Here is a 19,651-nt window from a genome sequence, read left to right as displayed (position 1 = left end):
TCATGCAATGTGCCCTAAACAATATTGATATGTGGGCTCATGAAAATGGTTTTTCTTTTTCTGTTCTAAAAACAAAATACATAATATTTTCGAGAAAATATACGACTTCTATAATTCATTTATATCTAAATGATATTGAAATAGAACAAGTTGATGAATATAAATATCTTGGTATTTGGTTTGATTTTAAACTGAAATGGAATGCTCATATTAAATATATTCAAAAAATATGTTCAAAAAGAATAAACTTTGTTCGTACAATTACAGGTACTTGGTGGGGCGCAAATCCGTCTGATTTAATTACACTTTACAAAACTACTATTCGTTCAGTAATGGAATATGGTTGTTTTACATTTGGGAGCGCTGCACGTACATATTTTGTCAAACTTGAAAAAATACAATTTCGTTGCTTGAGAATTTGTTTGAAACTTATGAATTCAACACATACTCAATCAATAGAAGTTCTTGCTGGTATAGTACCACTAAAGATTCGTTTTCAAGAATTAAATTGCAAATTTGTGATGAATTGTTTTTCAAACAATCATCCTCTCATTGATATTTTGAAATCTTTATTTGATATAAATCCTACGAGCAGAATGTTATATTCCTTTGTTCATTGCTCTACACAAAATATTGAACCAATTCCTACAAATGCTTTTTATAATTCCAAAATTTCCACTCATTCATACGAACCATTAATTGACTTGTCTCTATTTTATGAATTAAAACAAATTCCAAAATATCACCATTCTCATTTTGCTAATATTTTATTCGAGCGTAAATTCAATGGAATTACTCCCGCACAATTTTATTATACTGATGGTTCATTGATTGAAGATATTGCAGGTTTTGGCGTTCACAATTTATATTCTGGTCATTTTTTTAAATTGCAATCTCCTTGTTCTGTTTTCTCAGCAGAATTGATTGCTCTTTATTTTGCGTGTAACTTGATTAAAGATTGTACTCCAAATATATATATTGTTTGTTCTGATAGTTTGAGTTGTCTCCAGGCTTTGAGTACAATTAATTTCAATTTTAAAACTCATCATATTATATTAATGATGAAAAGATTATTATTTGAACTTAAATCTCGAGGATTTATCATTAAATTTGTTTGGATTCCTGCTCATTGTAAAATTTATGGGAATGAACAGGCAGATACGTTAGCTAAATTTGGTGTTCATCATGGAATTATTTATAATCGTAACATATTTCCATCTGAATTTTATCCAAAATTGAAAGCAAAATCTCTTTTGGATTGGCAAACGTGTTGGAATTCAAGCGATAAAGGACGATGGTGTCATTCTATTTTGCCTAAAGTAAATTATTTTCCGTGGTTCAAAAATATGCCAGCAAGTAGAAATTTTATTTGTTCTTTTTCGAGATTAATGTCAAATCATTATATTTGTAATAGTCATTTGTATCGCATCAACATAAAAGATTCCAATTTATGTGATTGTGGGGATTTTTATGAAGACATCGATCATATTGTATTTCAGTGTCACAAATTCATTTCTCAAAGAAATAAATTTTTCAACAATATAGTAAATCTGGGTCAACCTATTCCTGTATCTGTACGTGATATACTTGGTACAAAATGGTATCCTATAATGAAACTTTTGTTTCAGTTTATAAATGAGAGCTCATATTTGGTTTGATACTCTTTGTGTTTTTTTTTACTTTTATTTTCAGATGTCACATTGCATTCGATTCTGGTTCTCTCCCTCACTGATGTCACGTTGGATTCCATTTTGATTCTCTCCCTCACAGGCTTTCGATGGCACTCCTAATTTGATGCTGATTGTTATTTTTCAAGATTATGGCTCTGTTATGGTTTACTACCGTGTGAGCCTTTAGTTTTAAGTTTGATTTATAATGTTTACCGAAAAGATAAAGAGGTTTTGTGCCTCTTTGAGAAAGATTTTCAATGAAAATCACTCAAAGGGGTTTTTCCCTCTTTCAAAATTTTAGTAAAAATAAATAAATAAATAAATAAATAAACGAGCTTCCTTTTTTATTCGATTGGCGGTTCTATTGAGTTTCTCGAGTCTTTGGCATTTTCTGGCAATTTGTGTTTAGTCGTGACTCTTTTTTTAATAGGTCACCGCCTGTCACTGAAGACTATTCTTGTACCTTTTTAAGACGTTTGGTTCTTCGGGGAAAAGTGTCATTTTGGGAACTGGAATTCTGAGAAATGACATCCGGGGAAATGATCCGTTCGGGGAAAAGAAGCAGAATTATCGTTTAAGGACACGTACATAAGTTCTTCTGAGATTACTGGAAAAGAAATTGTTCATAAATTTCTCATGCAGTATTTTCAGGGATTTTCTCCAGGAATTTTTCATCTTAAGAGTTGCAGTGTTTTCCAAAGATTTGTCACGCAATTCAACGAGTGAATTCTCCATATATTTTTCAAAGATTATCTAAGGCTTCTATTAGGAAACGCTTTTGTAGTTTCTAAACAAGTTGCTTCAGAGACTTTGCCAGCAGTTTTGCAGGGATACCTTAAAAACAATACTATTATCCAGGGTTTTGATTTTTCTGATAACTAGTCCAACAATTTATGTGGAAAAAGTTTCCAGACTTCTTCATAATATCATAAAAACCTTCATAGATCCTTTCAGTCTTTTTCTTCTACAGTTGTTTTATTAGATATTGTTTTAAGGTTTCCTTTAGAAACTTCGCCGGGATGCTTTTCAACTATTTCATCAATATCTGGATTTCGATGATATCTGGTGTAATCCCCTGGAAGAATTGCTGGAAAAGTATTTGGAAAATTTTCTTAAAAATCTTAGGAGATTAAATGAAGAATAATATTAAGTAATTTTCTAAAGCTATTTTTCGAAGAATTTATGATTTATTGGTACGTAATTTAATCAAATATATATTCAGAAATGTTTGAAGAAAATGTTAGAAAGGACGCCAAGGATAAAAAAGGCTGAATTTATGAAGAAATTCCTGTGAGAATTCCTCAAAAATTATGGAATTATCTCTGATAAAAATTCTAAAAAAGCTCTAATTAAAATTTTGGATGAAATCATAGTAAATTTCACGGAAAAATCACCAGATAGGGAAAGTGTACCAGTTATGGACATAGTGGTTCCCTATTTCGCCATACGTGATTACTTTAATGTCTTCACGTTTTGAAAATTTTGGTGTGTTGTAGTAGTTAAATTTAAGGTATATCTTGATGTTAAAACATTCAAAAAGATTTAAAATGTTGAAGCTTTAAAAATTTCACATATGGCCAAATAGGGAACCACTATGACCATAACTGGAACACTTTCCCTAAGCTCCTATACAACTAAAGATTTTTCTTCTCAAGTGAATTCTCCACAGACTCTTTAAAAGAGTTTTGGGACATTTGGTCGAATGACGTTTGGTCGAATGACATTTATTAGAAAGTACATTTGGTCGAACGGACATTTGGTTGAATGCCTTTGGAACGTCTTGTCAAATGAAATTTTGTCAACCGGACATTTGGTTGGAAAATTATTTTGTAATGGTTTATTGGGAAATTATTTTGTCCAACAGATATAGAACAAGACAGTTTTTCACAATGGATTGAAATTGGATCTTAAGAATTCAATAATTAGTCTATCAGTATGAAATTACATTCGATTTACAGCGTGGTTAGAATATATGCTACGGTCTATATAGTTTTAATTATTCTTGTCAATTTTTTTATTCTTCAGCCGTGTTTGGATTCAAAGACGAGTCTTTTTTCGTTCACAAAATTTTGTAGAACGCTAAAGGAAATTGTGTCAAATGCTATAGAAATAGTTCTTCTTTGTTAATCAAAATATTAAGCTTATATAAATTTTCTTTAAACTATAATAATTCAACATTGGGATCATAAAGATATGTTGAATTTATTAACTATCCAGAATATCATCAATGTTGGAAAAAAATGCCTTGCAAATACATTCGTTGCTTAGTTGTTAAAGTTTCAAGTTCCATAGAATTTAGTATTCTTTAAAAATGTCATCGTTCTCTAAACATAACTGCTGGTCTTTATTCAATTACAGCATTCAGTTAGATTTATAGCAATATTTTTGAGTTTTAGGTCTAAAATCCCATTCTTTGAGCTTGATAATTTTAAATCTGGGAACCAGACATGAAATGGCTGGGCATAAAACTATTTGGTCAGTTATACTACAATCCTCGAGGCTTTGATGACGAAGTCGATGGCATCAATTGATAATAAGTTCATTAATAATTCAATCAAAATCATCTAACAAGATAGTCAAGTTTATTCTGTGTATCGGGTTAGTAGAGTTGAGTCGACTGAGGTGACAGCAGTTGACTTCTTCTTTATAACATCTGCTCGTCGCGATTCATCCAAATGGCAGAATAAGCCTGAATGAGAAAAATGTCAGCAGGAAACGTCAAAAACGCAAGGAGTCAATCGATGTTGTGGGAGAGTCTAATTAACTGGATTTCCGAAATATAGCTCGTCGCATAATGAAGGCTTGAGGTTCATTCAAGAAGTTTCAGAAGTACAACAAAGCTGACTTCTTGCACTCTGTCATTTTGTACCATATTCGCACTCCCCGTTTTCAATCACTCAATCACTGTAGTGAAATGTGATTTTTTTTCCAATAATCCGAAAAATCCGTATTTGACTAAATTCTCTACTAAATGTCCTTTCAATCAAATGTCATACATTTTTAAAATCAATTTAATTCTTTTCGACCAAATGTCCATTCGACGAAATATCCATTCGACCAAATGTACTTTCGACGAAACGTCATTCGACCAAATGATTGGTTTTCAGACAGAACGGACTAGAGGATATTTTGGCGATCTAAAGATTCACTGAAGGCTCCATCCATATTGATGGTTCCGATGCTCTTTTCATACAGATGCATCATCAAATATATGAGCTCCATTATTACAGCAAACAATGCAAAGATTTTGATATTCCGAATGTCTAGCTGTACGAATGTACCCCAGCTGGGGTACGGTTTACTGAAACCATTAAAAACACTTGATCCAGTTTGTCTGAACACCGACCAAATGTCATAGATCAAGTGGATTGAGAGTTTTCATCAGGAAATGTTACAGCAATTATTACACAAGTTTGTTTGGAATCGCCAATTCTCCATATAAATCTTACGAATAGCCGGAATTTTCCGGAAATATCCTTGAGATATTGCTTGTTGAGTTTTTGAATGTGTTCCTCAACCAAATGGACTCCTTGACTGTCTATAATTACATGTCAATCCCATGTTTGCTGTATTTCATATTCTCATGGGAAAATTTCGTTTACGAATAGATCTACGACAATTGTGATTCGAACTCACAACCCTCAGCTTTGTCTTGCTGAATATCTGCGCGTTTTCTACTGCGGCTCTTTCGGTGATATTCGATTTCAACGATAGCATCAATTGAATCTTGTGTCATCAAGGTTTAGGGCAATCAACGTAAATAATGAACTCTATTCATCTCCGAACTCATATTGTTCCAAGTAAAATATTGTCAGAATATCGGAGTCATATATTTTGGTCGGTGATCAACTTTCCATGAAATTTCGACTCACGTTTTTATCATGCAAGATCATAAAACTCCACTTTCCGTACACTTCGAAAACCATTAGCAACTTTTGCCCACCACCCAATCCACCTCATCCCACTGTGCAACAGTTGGTGAGTTTCGCGCGGCTCGAGAAAATTAGGAGAAAATGAAACGCACTTTTCCATTCATATTTGCCACACTTCACTGAGCAGTTTGCGCGCCGCCGTTGACTCTGGTCATCCGTTGGATGATTTGTTGGTTCGCTGATCGTTTTTTTTTTCGTATACGTCGTCGACGGTGCGGAACACCAGATCTTCGCCATCCGCGAAGGAAAGTCCCCTTCTTTCCTCTTTCACAAGTATTTAGGAATCAAATTCATCAATTTAGCTCCCAACTCGATTGCACCACTATCGAATGAAAATCACTTATTGGAATAGAACACGAACTGTGCTCCGAGAAATGACAAACATTCAGTTAAGCCGCTACTCCAGACTTCAGCAGAGGCTGTCTTCAATTTCACTGATAACGGAATCCACGATTACGGAGCAGTGGATTACAAACAGCGCCATTCACTTTACCCCCGAGCAGCTCACGAAACACACAATCTAATCCAGCGGGGTTTCCGACGGTCGCGCTGATGGTGTCCTCCTCTTACCGTCGACGGTTTGGTCACTCTCTACAGGCTGTGAACGTCTTCGTCGTCGTCGAAGTCGCGGTCCCCGTTTCAAAACTCGTTATACCGATGATGGGACGTAGAAGAGTAACGCGCGCATCATAGTCCGGCCCGAAACTAACTGACGTGATCCGATTCAGCACAAGCAAGCGGAGCGAAGCTCGGACTCGGGCGCATGAGGGCGTTTTGGCTTAAACCGGGAACGGCGTATTCGTACGGGTAGAGCCCAGAGAGCGAGATAGGGAGAGCGCGGCCCATCATAGCCGGAGAGCGGATCGGAAATTGACTGTAGACAGCAGCGGTAGCGCAGCATAGGATTGGTAGTGTGGTAGCAGCTCGGAATCGTTCGTAGCATACACATGTGCAGTGTCTTCAAGTGGGTAGGAAGGCAGGTAGAGAGCGACATTCATGTATATTAGGGTGTAACAGAAAAAAATAAATGTTTGAAAAAGCATGATGCAATCATACAACATATAAGAGATAAACATATTTATAGCTTTATCACATATCTTTCCAAAACCATGTCTAGAGGTTCCGAAAGATCAATTAATGACATTTTTTTAACAGGTAACTGCATACAAATAGAAGTTTTTACTGAAACTTATTTGAAACTTGGATCCAAACTCAAAAGACATCCAAACTCTTCTGTTAATCAAAATGATAACCTAGATGGAACATGTGGTGTAGGTGCTGTCATCATTCATAAGCGTAAGAAACATCAATTTTTTTTCGTCATTTGAACCAAAGTTTTTGAAGCTTTCAGAGTTTTTGTTGAAACACAGCTTGGTAAAAATGCTTTCATAACTTCCTATTTGCCATTTTAATGCACTGGGCAGCAAGTTAATTTGTTTCAAACTGACTTGCGGAAATTGGCTCGCAATGAGTCAAAAAAAATTGATCTCTTTTGTTGTGTTTTTTTGTATAGAACGCAAGAACTTTGTCTTTAATTTGTTTCTCTTAATAGAAATATTGACGTCGATATTTATATGCAAACAAAACTAGCTACCACTGTTGGACTAGCTATCATGAAGGCCTTTGATGTTTGGACGGTGTCATTACCCCAACACGAATCGGTTTTTATATGCCTCTGATTTCTTATAGTGGGAGGGAGTTATTCTTATATCCATAGGGTTGTAGTCCTATCACCATTATTGGATGATTTTCCGTACAGTAGTTAACCCACAGCATATAACATTGAATAGTTGACTACATTTTAATCACATTAACCGAAAATATTTACAGCACTAATTTTTACATTTTGACCTTAACTTAGAACTACGGCTAGAACGACCTGTTGTCCAACTGCGACTTACTAGAATAAGCAGACCTCTGTTGTTACATCATGTCAGTTGACCCATTTAACCTATTGCTCTAAACTGGCAACGGAGAGTGATCCTATTATATGTTGAAACCTGCAACTCATTTTCTGCTATGTAGTGGGATATTAAAAAGTGGAGTTTTCATTCATCCACTCATAACGATCACATCACTGTAACCCCTCGTTATCGGCTACCGCTATCGGTTTAACCGAACCGACGATCAACTGACAAGTGCAGCACAAAACGTCATGTGGGATGATTGGGGACAATTGAGATCTATTGTTAAAAACGAATAGCAGACATCTACACGAAGATTCTCTAAGCTAGATTGAATCTAATAAATTCGTTATTCTAAAATTGTTTATTCTAAAGTTGCTAAAATAGAATTTGTTCTTAAAGTAATAAGTAAGTATTTTCTAATCTATTAAAATGAATTTGATCCTAATTGTAAAACTTAATCTATAAAGGGACATACAGTTGTGTTCAGAATAATAGTAGTGAAAGCCGATTTTCATACAAAATGCTTATCTTTGGTAAGCTTTTACTTCGTTTCCTTATGGACAATCGGCATGAAATTTTGGCAGTGAATTAAAAATATACTCAATTTCATTATCACAAAATTTGGAAAATTTCACACTGCCGGCTAAAAAGTTAAGCACTAGGTGAAATCGCTCAAAATAATAGTAGTTTTTGTTTGGAAAATTTTTGTTGAGCAACAATTTTATAAAAAATTGGCTTGTTTATGCATTTATAGCATGGGTGGAAATGGTTGAAACAATGAATAAAGAAAAAATCAAAAACTTAAAATACAGCAGATATTTTAATTATTAAAACTCTTATTATTTTGAGCGATTTCACCTGGTGCTTAACTTTTTAGCCGCTAGTGTGAAAATTTTCTAATTTTGTGATAATAAAATCGAGTATATTTGTAGTTCACTGCCAAAATTTCATGCCGATTGCTCATAAGGAAATAAAGTTACAGCATGCCAAAGTTGGGCATTTTGTATGAAAATCGGCTCTCACTACTATTATTCTGAACACAACTGTACACAACAACTACACATTTGTTACTAGTAGACGGACAGTTAACGTAGAAGACAACAAATGTAAGTAAAATAAATTAAATCATGCGACATGAAACTTGATAAAACTAAATTGAAGCCTACTCAAGGAAAACAACGAGTTTGCTGTTAAGAGTCCATAAGGTGACCGTCTACGTAACACAGTCATCTAGTATTTTAAGAAATTTTTATATTTTTTCATGCATATAATATTTTTCTTTTTCAGAGTTCTATATTTTTTCTGAAAAGTTGAAATCTCAAGCTTCCATTCCATAAAAAAGATTAGAAAACGGTTGAGCTGTTCGAAAGTTATATTTTTTTTAAATTAAAAATGTAATGCGCTTAAACCTACAGTGTGAGCAGATAAAAAATGACTGATTTTTTATTTTCAAAAAAATATATTTCAAAAACTGAAAAACATACATCACTAAAAATTTGGCACTAAACGTAAAATGGCAGAAAACGGAAAATGGTCCATTGAATTGGAATACTTGATCCATATGAAGTTCGAATGGTGGTTTTGAGTCGCAACAATTCCATCCCATCCGTAGAATCTGGGAAGTATGCTGGATACCGTGTTGATTACAGCATTCTCGGAAGTATTGGTAGTTAATTTCTTTCTTCAGCTCATGTGTACAGTTGATCGTATTCCAGTATATTCCTTAACAATTATATACGTGTACCAAACTACAGCAGTTTCCAAAATTGAACGAGCTAAGGCACAATATAATAATTTTAAGCACAAAGTGTCCAAGAAACCTACTGTAACTTTAGAGATAAAACCAAACTGCTTGATTGCTTTAGAAATAACGTGCTCATAGCGCGGCCTGAATATCAGCTCTTATCCAGTGTCACACCGAGATCCCTAACTTCGTTTTTACGTTCTAATGTTTGACCAAACAACGAATAATTGAAATGCATTGGATTACGTTTTCTGCTAAAAGTGATTGAGTTGCATTTCTTCACGCAGAGCCCAAGGTTATTACGGCTGCTCCAGCATTTGAAAGAATTTAGTATCGCCTGTAATGCCAAACAATCTTCAACGCTGTTGACCACCATGAAAATCTTCACGTCATCTGCGTAGAGGACTCGTTCTCCGAGAAACAGAGAGAACAAGAGAGGTCCTAGATTGCTTCCCTGTGACCCTTCTGAATAGATAGCTAAAGAATCCGGATGGACTGCCCCAATCCGCATTTTCAAAGACCCGGCAAGAAAGATACGATTCGAACCATCTAACGAGGCCTGATGACATCCCCAACTTCTAAAATTTTCGAAGGAGAATAGCATGATTCACACGATCAAATGCTGATTTAAAATCCATATAGATGACATCAACTTGCTTTGCTGCATCCATTGACCGCATGCACAGCGAGGTAAACTCAACAAGATTAATAGTCACTGGCCGTTTTGCTGAGCAGTAGAGATATAGTTCTTGTATGATTCGAAAAGAGCATTGTTCACTATTATTTAAAAAAGTATTGAAATATATAATCCCTCTGTAGTTGGCAATGTCACATTTGTCTTAAAAATCGGAGAAAGCTGAGAAGTTTTTCACGTATCAGGAAAGGCTGCTCGTTGTAACGAGTAGTTGAACAATTTCATCAGGCACTAAAAGGGCAGCTGAACACCTTTTCAGCAAACATGACGGGATTCCATCTGATCTGGGTGATGATGAGTACTTAAACTTTCATAAAGTTTCAAGAACGGGATCTTATCTTATTTCAAAAAAACCGAAATTGATCCTCTTCGACGAAGCATTGTGTAAGGCCTTGGCTACTTGAGACGACGAGAACTCTACATCAGAAATAGCAGCCTTGAAATGCTGTGCGAAAATGTTACACATTTCAGCAGCGGTCTCCACAGTACATCCTTCATAGTGCATTACAGTCGGTAGTCCATCTTCTATGCGCTTAGGCTTCAGGAAAGACCAAAAACATTTTATACACAGTCGAAGATTCCGTTGAATTCGATCAACATATCGAGTATATGAAAGACGATTGTAGCTTACTTGTTGCTGGCCAGCACGATGCGTTGTTCCTAAAGTGGTAAGTGACTGTATTTCCGCAGTGCTGAACCCCTATGTTTTTTCAGTAAGGATTTGTCCAAGTTGATTTTAAAGGAGGACGCTGAAGCGAAACATTTTGTTCGATGATTCGCAGAATTTCATTGCTAAAAGTATCGACCATGTCATGTAAGCTGCGAATAGAGTCGAAGAATTGTCAATCGATTGATGCAAGCTTCATTGGAGAGCACATCGTAATCTGCTTGATGTAAGTCAAATCATCTACATTCGAGAACTTGCTAAAATTTCACCGGTATAGGGTAAAAGCACCGGTTTTGAACAGCCTAAGAGAGAATGTCAATAAAAAATATATGGTAAGCCGTGTTTATACTACAAGTATGTTAAATGCAAGCTTTCAATCCATTTTATGTATATAAAATAGCAAAACTGAGCTAAAACCATTTTTTCGCTATGAAAATCTCGTTGGTTAATATAGGCCAGATTCGGCCAGAGATTTAACTTTGGTTCCTAAATTGGCCAATCACATTGATTTGTTATGAGAGTGGTCAAATCAGGAGTACCTTGGCCACATTAGGCCACAATCATAAGGAAAATCAATTGTTTTTCTTTTGTTTTGAATCAACTCGGACGAGTAAATGAATGTAGCTCTATCATATGAATGTGATCTATTGAACACAAAAGATTTCATGTTGATTGGCTATGTGAAACGGTGTATAATCAACTATGGCTACAACTGGCGTATGGCCAAAACCGGTGCTTCTACCCTACTTATCCTAATGCCGATTTCTAAGGCTGGGTGACCTGCGTTGGTTACCACGAGTGATTCAACTGCTTGAGAGAGACGACAGACATGTGTTGAGCGAAAGGCACAGTAGTTGCAGAAGCGGGAACACGATAAACATTTTGGAAGAGATAATCTTGGCCCCCGTCAGACGACAAACTAGAAGTGATTAATATTACAGGAAGCGCACTGTTTGAGTGTTCCTGTCTCAAACACAGGACCACGGCTGACGGCTGTTGAACGCTGGCTGGAGAGGCTCGACTGTGTTGAGCAGATTAGAGGCTTCCGGCAAGTATACGTCCCGGGGGCTGATGGTGGTGCGTTGGATGTAAAGTAGCATCGCATGTATCAAAATATGTGGCTAATTGAATGTCATTTATTCCATCCTCATGTTTTCTGCTTCCATTGGAATACTCAGCGCATCGATGTGTGCAAATGAAGGTCTTGGTCACCGAAAATTTCCAGTTGCATTATCATTGGAAAATACTTAGACAACAAGTTCTTTTGAACATGTAGAAGTGGAAAGCGCTTTTAGCTTTAGTTCTGCATTCGATTTTAAATGGTACAAACAACAGGGTGCTAATGTATTTTCCTTTAGCAATCAAGCGGATAACTTCAATATCAGCGGTATCAAGACGTTAACATGCAAGTGAAGTTATCTGCTCTACGGAAACACCCGTGCAACACGAGAAGCTAAAGCCAACATTTCGGTTCTAAGTGTGTGGGATACTGGGACTACGCTCAGAATCTTAAGACTTACTTTGAAATTCTGAAGTTGAAGTTAAAAATATATTGTTCCATAGGAATGTTTTTCGGGATTCTGGAATTCCAATATCCGTTCAGGAACCGTAAGAATTTTGGAAGTTGTTCTCGGATTCTTCTGGAATTTTAGGATTTCGATGAAAATACTGGGATTCCGAGGAAGGTTTTCGGGATAGTTTGGACTTTCGGTTATAAATCTTCTGTAATCCTGTGGAAATCTGTAAAATTCTAATCAGAATAATTGGTATTTCGTTAGGGATCTTCGAGGTTTCGGTAATTTTGTGAATCTAGTAAAAGTCTTTTCAATTTTAAGGGCATCTTCAGCAATTCAGTATTGCTTTAGTTGAACGGAAATTCGGTTTTTGTTTATTTTAAAATGGTTTATTGAAAGATCATTTGGTAAAAATAATTATTATTTTTTAATTTTTCTCAAGTTTGTGAGATAACGTAGTAGCGTAATTTATTTTTCTTTGAAAATATCATCATTGTTTGAAAAACTGCTCATCAAGTTATTGTATTTCTCAACGATGTGAACATAATGTTTTGAAGTGTCATCCTTTTTCATAATGAACTGCTGATCTTCATCTGATGGAAGCATTAGGAGAGTGTGGTCAGAATCTTTCTTTGAATTTTGGGTCTTGCAGCGTACGGACGTGGGTAAGATTTTTGGATGCAAAAATCAGAATTAAAAAAGGAGAAAAAAATTACTTTCAGGAAAACCTTTATGGCGAAGTGAATGTTAGGTGTTGAGCGTCCATCAAATTCAATATAAAACATATAATATAAAACTTTGATAGTCGCGAATAAATTGTTGGGAAAATGGCTGAAAGTCTTTCAATTATTCATTCACTCTTATATAAGTGACAAAATGCTACTCTCGACGATAGTCAGACTAAACGTAAAATTTTGGTTTCATACTATTTAGATTCGACCACTATCCTTTCCACGAAATGTCGGCCAAATATCATATGCTTTCTGTAACAGCTAAACCTTTTCGACCAAATGTAATAGATTCCCGTGATAGGCCTTTTCATGTGACAGGTTCGTCTATGCATTTGTTTACATCGGTGGAGGACATTTGGTATAGAAGAATCCAATTTTTATTCCATAAAAAAATCAAAGAGAAAGAGTGAAAGCAAAGAGAGATAAAGAGACAATCGGAAATTCGACTAAGCAGTGATCGTTTACAGAAAGCTAGAATCAGTTATTGTTGAGAGTAACGGACGTGTTGTGAGGGACGGCCAAGCTTTCCGGACACGACACTGGAGTACCATAGAGGCAGTGATCAACGACGCAGCCGAGAGCATCATCAGGTACATTGAGAGAAGGACATATAATTATTGGTACAACGAGGAATCCAGGTAGGTTTTGTAGGAGAAGGATGCAGTGCTGTCTGAAATGCTGCAGCAAGGGACGTGACAAATCGTGGAGATATATACAAATCGTGGAGATATATAAAAGAAAACGAAATCAGAAAACTCGCTTATTCCGGATTCCAGGACAAAAAACGTCACCTGTAAGATGCGAAATGAAAAGAAATGGAACAGCTGCAACGTTCACAAGTAACGTGAAAGTTCTAAGAGAAGCTACACGCATTCCAAAAAGGCTTCGTGCAACGAGTCCAAACGTATAGTAAGGTGATCGAAAGGTGGAAGCAGCGCTACGTAGAACACCTGAATGGCATGGTGATGCCATCCAACAACCCTAGAGTCATAAGGAGGCTGGTAAGGATGGTATAGGAACAGAAAACGAAGTACATAAATGCTGATAGGCGGAAACGAGCGCGATAGGGCTCGCCTGGAAAATAGTGGCACGATAGATAGAGGTTAATGAGTTCATCTACCCCGGATCCTTGTTAACGGCTGACAATAATGTTAGACGAGAAATACAAAAGCGCATCATCTGTTGAAGTCGTGCCGACTATGGGAAGAAGATGCTACGGTCGATAGAGATTATGGGAAAGAAGGTCTGCAATTCACAAAAAATGACCACGTGATTTAGGAACAGACCCTCTATGGGCATAAAACGTAGACTAAATTCGAGGTGAACCTGCAAGCGCTTGGGGTTTTCGAACGTCGAGCACTTAGAACGATCATCGGCGGCGTGAAGGAGACGAAAAATGAACTACGAGCTCGCCAAACTCTACGGTGAATACAGTATCCAGAAGCAGGAGAAAGCCGGAAGGGTGCGCTGTACAGGATATTTTGCCCAACTACCGGATAACAATCCTGCAAAATTTGTAATCGCGTCAAATCCGGCTGATGGCTTGATTGGGTGCAACAGGATCGCAAGCCTTGGCTGAATTTAGAATTGAAGAGGAACAGCCATGGACCGTGAATTGGCGTAACATCGTTAACCACAAATATATGGTCGGCGTTAAGTCAGCGTGGACTTAGTGACATTTTGAATATTTTGAGACAAATGGGCTTCGAGTCTAACACTTTGTAATTTTTTAACTCGTCAATATTTTAGTTCAATATTTCTACACATCTTTGTGTTGCTTTCAAACAATATAATGTGAAGTGATAATCATGAAAATAACATACTCCAAATCTCTAATAGAACAGGTTTATTGATGAACTATGTGTACTTGGTCCACTCTGACTGAACAAATCCTAGGAAAATTATATTATTTTTATGCTTGCATGTTCAAAGTGGGTTTATATCTCTAAACAAACAGTAGCCTGATGCAAATTTTGAAGTTTTTGCCCCCCTATGCTTAAACGGTGTCAATTATGATGAAAATCATTCTCCCAAAATTTGAAGTGATTTGAAAGAAATTTGGTTGTGCACAGGCCATTTGAAGTTTCTATGGAAATTACTATGGAAAAGACCAACCTTTTGTGTTCAGTCCTCTAGCCGCTCGAAATAATAATCTATGGAAAATTGAATAAACTCTACTCATTTGAAATCTTCCCAGCTCCAACTTTGCCGAAGACCACATTTTGGTGGGTCTTAAGGATAATTTGTTATTATTGATAACAAAGTGTAAATCATGCTGAGATGATCATTCAATTACTTTCAAAGCAACACTGCTGTTTCGCTGTAGAACATAGTAGCCTGGATTACTTTGATCTATTCTACCCGCCAGGAGCACCACTTTTGCCTGCCGAGCAGTGGGTTAAGCATGCAAAATGCAAACCTGCAAACCTAGTTTATAATAAGGAATAGCAATTAATCCTTAAGACCTATCAAAATGAGGTCTTCAGCAAAGTTGTAGCTGAAAGGATTTCACATGAGCAGAGGTTGTTTACTTTTTATAAAATATTATGTCGAAGAGATAGAGACGTGAACACAAAAAGTTGGCGTTTCCATAGTCATCTCCATATTAACTTCAAATGGCTTGTGCACAGTCAAATTTCTTCCAAATCATTTCAAACTTTGGGAGGATGCTATTTACCATAATATAAATCGTTTAAGCATAGGGGAGCCAACATTTCAAAATTTGCATCACTCTAATAAACAGATCAACAACATCCTTCGACATCAGTATCGTAAATTCTTCAATAACATTGCGGAACCAGTTTTTGTTTTAAGCATCAAAATACCGCTATTTACTAAATTAAGGGTTACTGAATCCATTTCCGTATCTAAAAATATCAAAGCACGTCTTGTTTATGAGATATTGACTGTTGAAAATGCAAAATTGACGATTTCAGCAAGAAATCATGGTCCAATTAAGATCGTTTGGGTATTAGAAGAAAAGGAAGCTATTATAACAAATGTTTGCATAGAACAACACACCCTTGAAATATGCACGCCTTTTGGAAATATGAGAAAGGGTTGATCGCCATGACATTTCAAACATTATTTTTTTTTCTGGTCCACCCTTATGTATATGAGCCAAGCTTAAAACGTGCGAGATGATGGTGGTGATGGAGAAGCGTGGAGCGGCAAAACGATCTTCGACTTACGATACACCTTACCGACGACAACGACGACGACGGAGTCATCATCTTCGGGAGAGTTGGGTAATGCGCCTGAAGAAAGTAAGCATAGGCAGTGGGTTGGAGAGTCGCGCGGTTCGCGAAGGAAGATGGTGATTATGAGAGTCGATCGCTTTCGTCGTCGTCGTTGTCTCTGCGCTGGCTGACCGTAGTAAAGTAAGATGGACATCGGACTCGTATCGTAACAACATTGCGCGAAGTGTGCTTTGTGCTGTTCCTTCTTTTTGTGGATCGGTCTTGGGCAGAGAGCAATAATTCAACATAAATGTGTACATAGCAGGCAACGAGATATGTAGCGGCAAACTGATGGGATGAGGCTGGGATCATGGACGTCGGTGTGCCAATCGAAAATGTTTTCACAAAACCAAAAAAAGGTTTTTCAGAAGGACAGCCAGGATGCTAGAAGAAGGCCTTTTATACCGATTTTTTCAGCTTGTTTCTTGTAGGAGTAGGGTTTTTATCTACTTCGTCGTAAGTGCTATTATTCGTCGTATCAAACTTAAATTGTTTCACTACGGCGGATATTCAAACTTGCAACTTAGATTAATTTTCCAAGTGTATTTTTGTAAAAGCTGTTATGGTTCGTGTACTCGTACATACTCCAAAAATGCAATAAAACTACTGCTTTTCGATAAATAACATTAGTTCAATAATCCACTTTGCACTTTTCACCGAAATCGCATGGACGAAGACGTACCGAGCGGAATCTGATTAGCGATCGACTGAGCCACGCCACATTACGATTACTGTGTGATCAGCCGGGCATTTATTTTCAATATGGAAAACCTTCGTTCATCTTTACTGAAGGATTTTATTTCAATCGCATGCCTTAAACTTTCATAAATCACGAAATTTCACGAAACTCCCTCAACGACCGCATATAATTGAGAACGTAAACAAAATTTCTCTTCGGTACGGACTGAGAAAAAAACTTGTGCGAATCAATGTGTGAGTGATGTTCGGCTTAGAAAACGGTTCCTTTTATAATGATGTTTTCGCTGTACTTTGAGCAGCTGTCATGATTGGTCGGTCAAAAGGAATTGTGCTTCCTTCATTTGGTTTGGGCTGTATTTATATGGCGCCAATGAATTTGAAGGGAAATACATATATTTCATCGTACTGAAGGAATGGAGGAAGATGTCCGTTGATCTAGATATTCTAGTAAAACTGTAGTACAATTATAACGTTGAAATTTCAACCACTCACTATACCACAGTGAGCCATTAGTTGAGACGAAACGAAACTGATTGCGACCAAAATGAAAATCGATACGACGAATACTTAGAGGCGACAGTAAGTGACAATGTCATTCCCTTATTTGCAATAAGCGATCAAGATCTATCAAAATCTCATTGCCCAATGCGAAAGCCGTCTTAGGAAGGAATAGTCTGGTATCGCTTTGTATCAGCATCATTCGAGTATAACTTCAATTCCACGGAAAAATCCTTCATCATGAGCACCGTTCCCATACGATCCCTCGTGATCCTTCTACCTCCAGCAGCGAGGCAGTGCAACATAACATGTGAGATGACGTCTCACCGTATGTTCGCTCGTTGTTGAATTTCCTCTTCTTCCACACCCCTGCTTCGGCCTTCTCCTCCTACGGATGTAACGATAATGTGAAGACTCATAACACATAAACCTCGAACTTCACGGCACAACTTCCACTCCGCGCTGCACTGCTCTACCGGCACATGTTGGCTATGTTGGTTGACTATGTTGGTTGGCTATGTGCAGCCAAAGTTGGACTCTTCGAAGTAGTAGAGCACTGACCATGAGCACAAGTATCGAATTTCCAATAAAAGCCGAAGAATGTGAACAAAAACAACTTCGGTTCGACATTGACGCCCGAGAGAGCGACAGTGAAAGAGAGCGTTGAAAAAGAATTTCATCGGGAAGAGAGTGAATTGAGAGAGAGAAGGTTGAGGAGATCAGATCGGTAAAGTTCGGGTTTCATGCTGATCATGATTTTGCTTAAGATTTTTTGCTCAATGACGATTTCATGTGGCTCAATGAGTAGCTCATTTTGATCTTCTCGATTTTGTTTCCACGATCCATATTATTTAGGTTGGGACACAAAACGCTGATAGTGTTAGTTTCCCTGCAAAAGGACTCGGCCGGATGCATTCCGACCGGTGTTAAACTCGATATGATGTGATATTTATTTGTACCGTAAACCAGCTAACAAACAAAACAAAAGAAATCCCGAAAACAAGCTCTAAACAAATCGGGCTTTGTTACCCCCCTCTCTCTTTTGCCCGTACCATCCTCCGAACGGTTTTCAACAACGTTTTGATACGAACGAACCAAAAGCAAAAAAACACGGTTCCCTCCGGTCTTGACCGCAGCCTCTCCCGAAGCCCTGATGGGTTTTCGTGCTCTTTCACCTCCTCCTTTTGTTCTTCTGGTTCTTTGTTGATGTTCCACCAGGCTGGCAGGCAGGCAGCCCTGTGCTTGTTGAACTCACGCTCATTCGGTTCCTATTTTTCGGTAATTCGGGAATTTCTCATTCATCATGATTCGCATTCTGCGCCTTGTTTTGGGTTGGGGTCGACCGAAACCCAGAAAAAACAAGCGATTCGTAATAATGTTATGCTTACTAATAAGAAAAGCAATTATTTTCTACGTTTAATTTTGCGCCCATGTTTCCTCCCTTGGCTGGCGATTTCGCAACACACTTCAGAATGAATCTGTAGTTTTTTTTTCACTCGCTCGTTCTTTGTTCGTTTTTTTTTTTTGCTCAGCAACATGTGTTCGAGTTTTTTGCTCGTTATGCCCTTGCCCATTATGCCTTCGTTCAATATTCACTTTTTTCCGGCGCTTCCTTCGCACACTCTTTTGCTCCGATGATTATGGTGGTGGTTCTTGTTCCTGATTTGTGTGCTCATCTTCACTCATTAGAAGGAACCTTACATCATCCATCAGATTCGCAATCATCAGGTTGGTTGATGAGTAATGGTTGAGTCCGATTCTATTCTATGGGCGTGCACTCAAATTCAACGAGCTACGAGATGTTCAAGTTCAACAATTCAGCTTGAATTGTTCTTGAAGCTCGATGACGGATCACGATTTTGACAAATGGGTCGAAGATCAATCAATTCAAAAATCCATCTCGCGCATCAGCTGATCTAATCGAATCAAGGAAGCGAATTTAATTTCTCAATTTTAAGGCCAAACCGACAACAGTGTGCGAACACAGATTCGAACACCTTCGATTCGATGCGCTCCGTTGGAGATGATTTTCGGCCTCTTTTGCGAGTTTGGTTGGAAAAATCCAAAAATCATTGGGCCAGTCGAAAGAGGTGGAAGTGCTGCGCCCGAAATGGAATCGGATAAAGCCCAATTCACCTAATGTTGATGCAAACTTTCTGACGGGTTGAAACGACAACGATCTTGGTAGTTTTACCAGTCTTAGTTTTCGACAGCGTGAACTAAATCGAATCGTAAATACTAGTTCAAATAGTTAAAGTATTTTGTCTAAACATAATACATTAGATAATTGTTTAAAACAAAAGAGCATTTTACATGGAATATAAGTTATTGAAGAGACGAACCAGGTTCTAACGAA

General features: G+C 37.3%; 1 protein-coding gene across 5 annotated transcripts in view; it reads right to left on the bottom strand.

Annotated features, from left to right (window-relative positions):
• LOC5565978 overlaps positions 1 to 19,651 on the bottom strand; it is a 769,372-nt gene that overhangs the window by 120,230 nt on the left and 629,491 nt on the right. The window contains exon 1 of one of the 5 annotated variants that reach the window (XM_021850119.1): positions 5,986 to 6,601. The exons of 1 other annotated variant lie outside the window; for it this stretch is intronic. The gene's annotated coding sequence lies outside the window, so the exon portion shown is untranslated. Of the gene's footprint in view, positions 1 to 5,985; positions 6,602 to 19,651 lie in introns of those variants that run through there. 3 more of the 5 variants (XM_021850118.1, XM_021850121.1, XM_021850120.1) reach the window with 3 other exon arrangements.

Source organism: Aedes aegypti, chromosome 3, assembly GCF_002204515.2.
Source record: "Aedes aegypti strain LVP_AGWG chromosome 3, AaegL5.0 Primary Assembly, whole genome shotgun sequence".
Classification (NCBI taxonomy): domain Eukaryota; kingdom Metazoa; phylum Arthropoda; class Insecta; order Diptera; family Culicidae; genus Aedes; species Aedes aegypti.
This window is presented reverse-complemented; position numbering and strand designations above follow the sequence as displayed.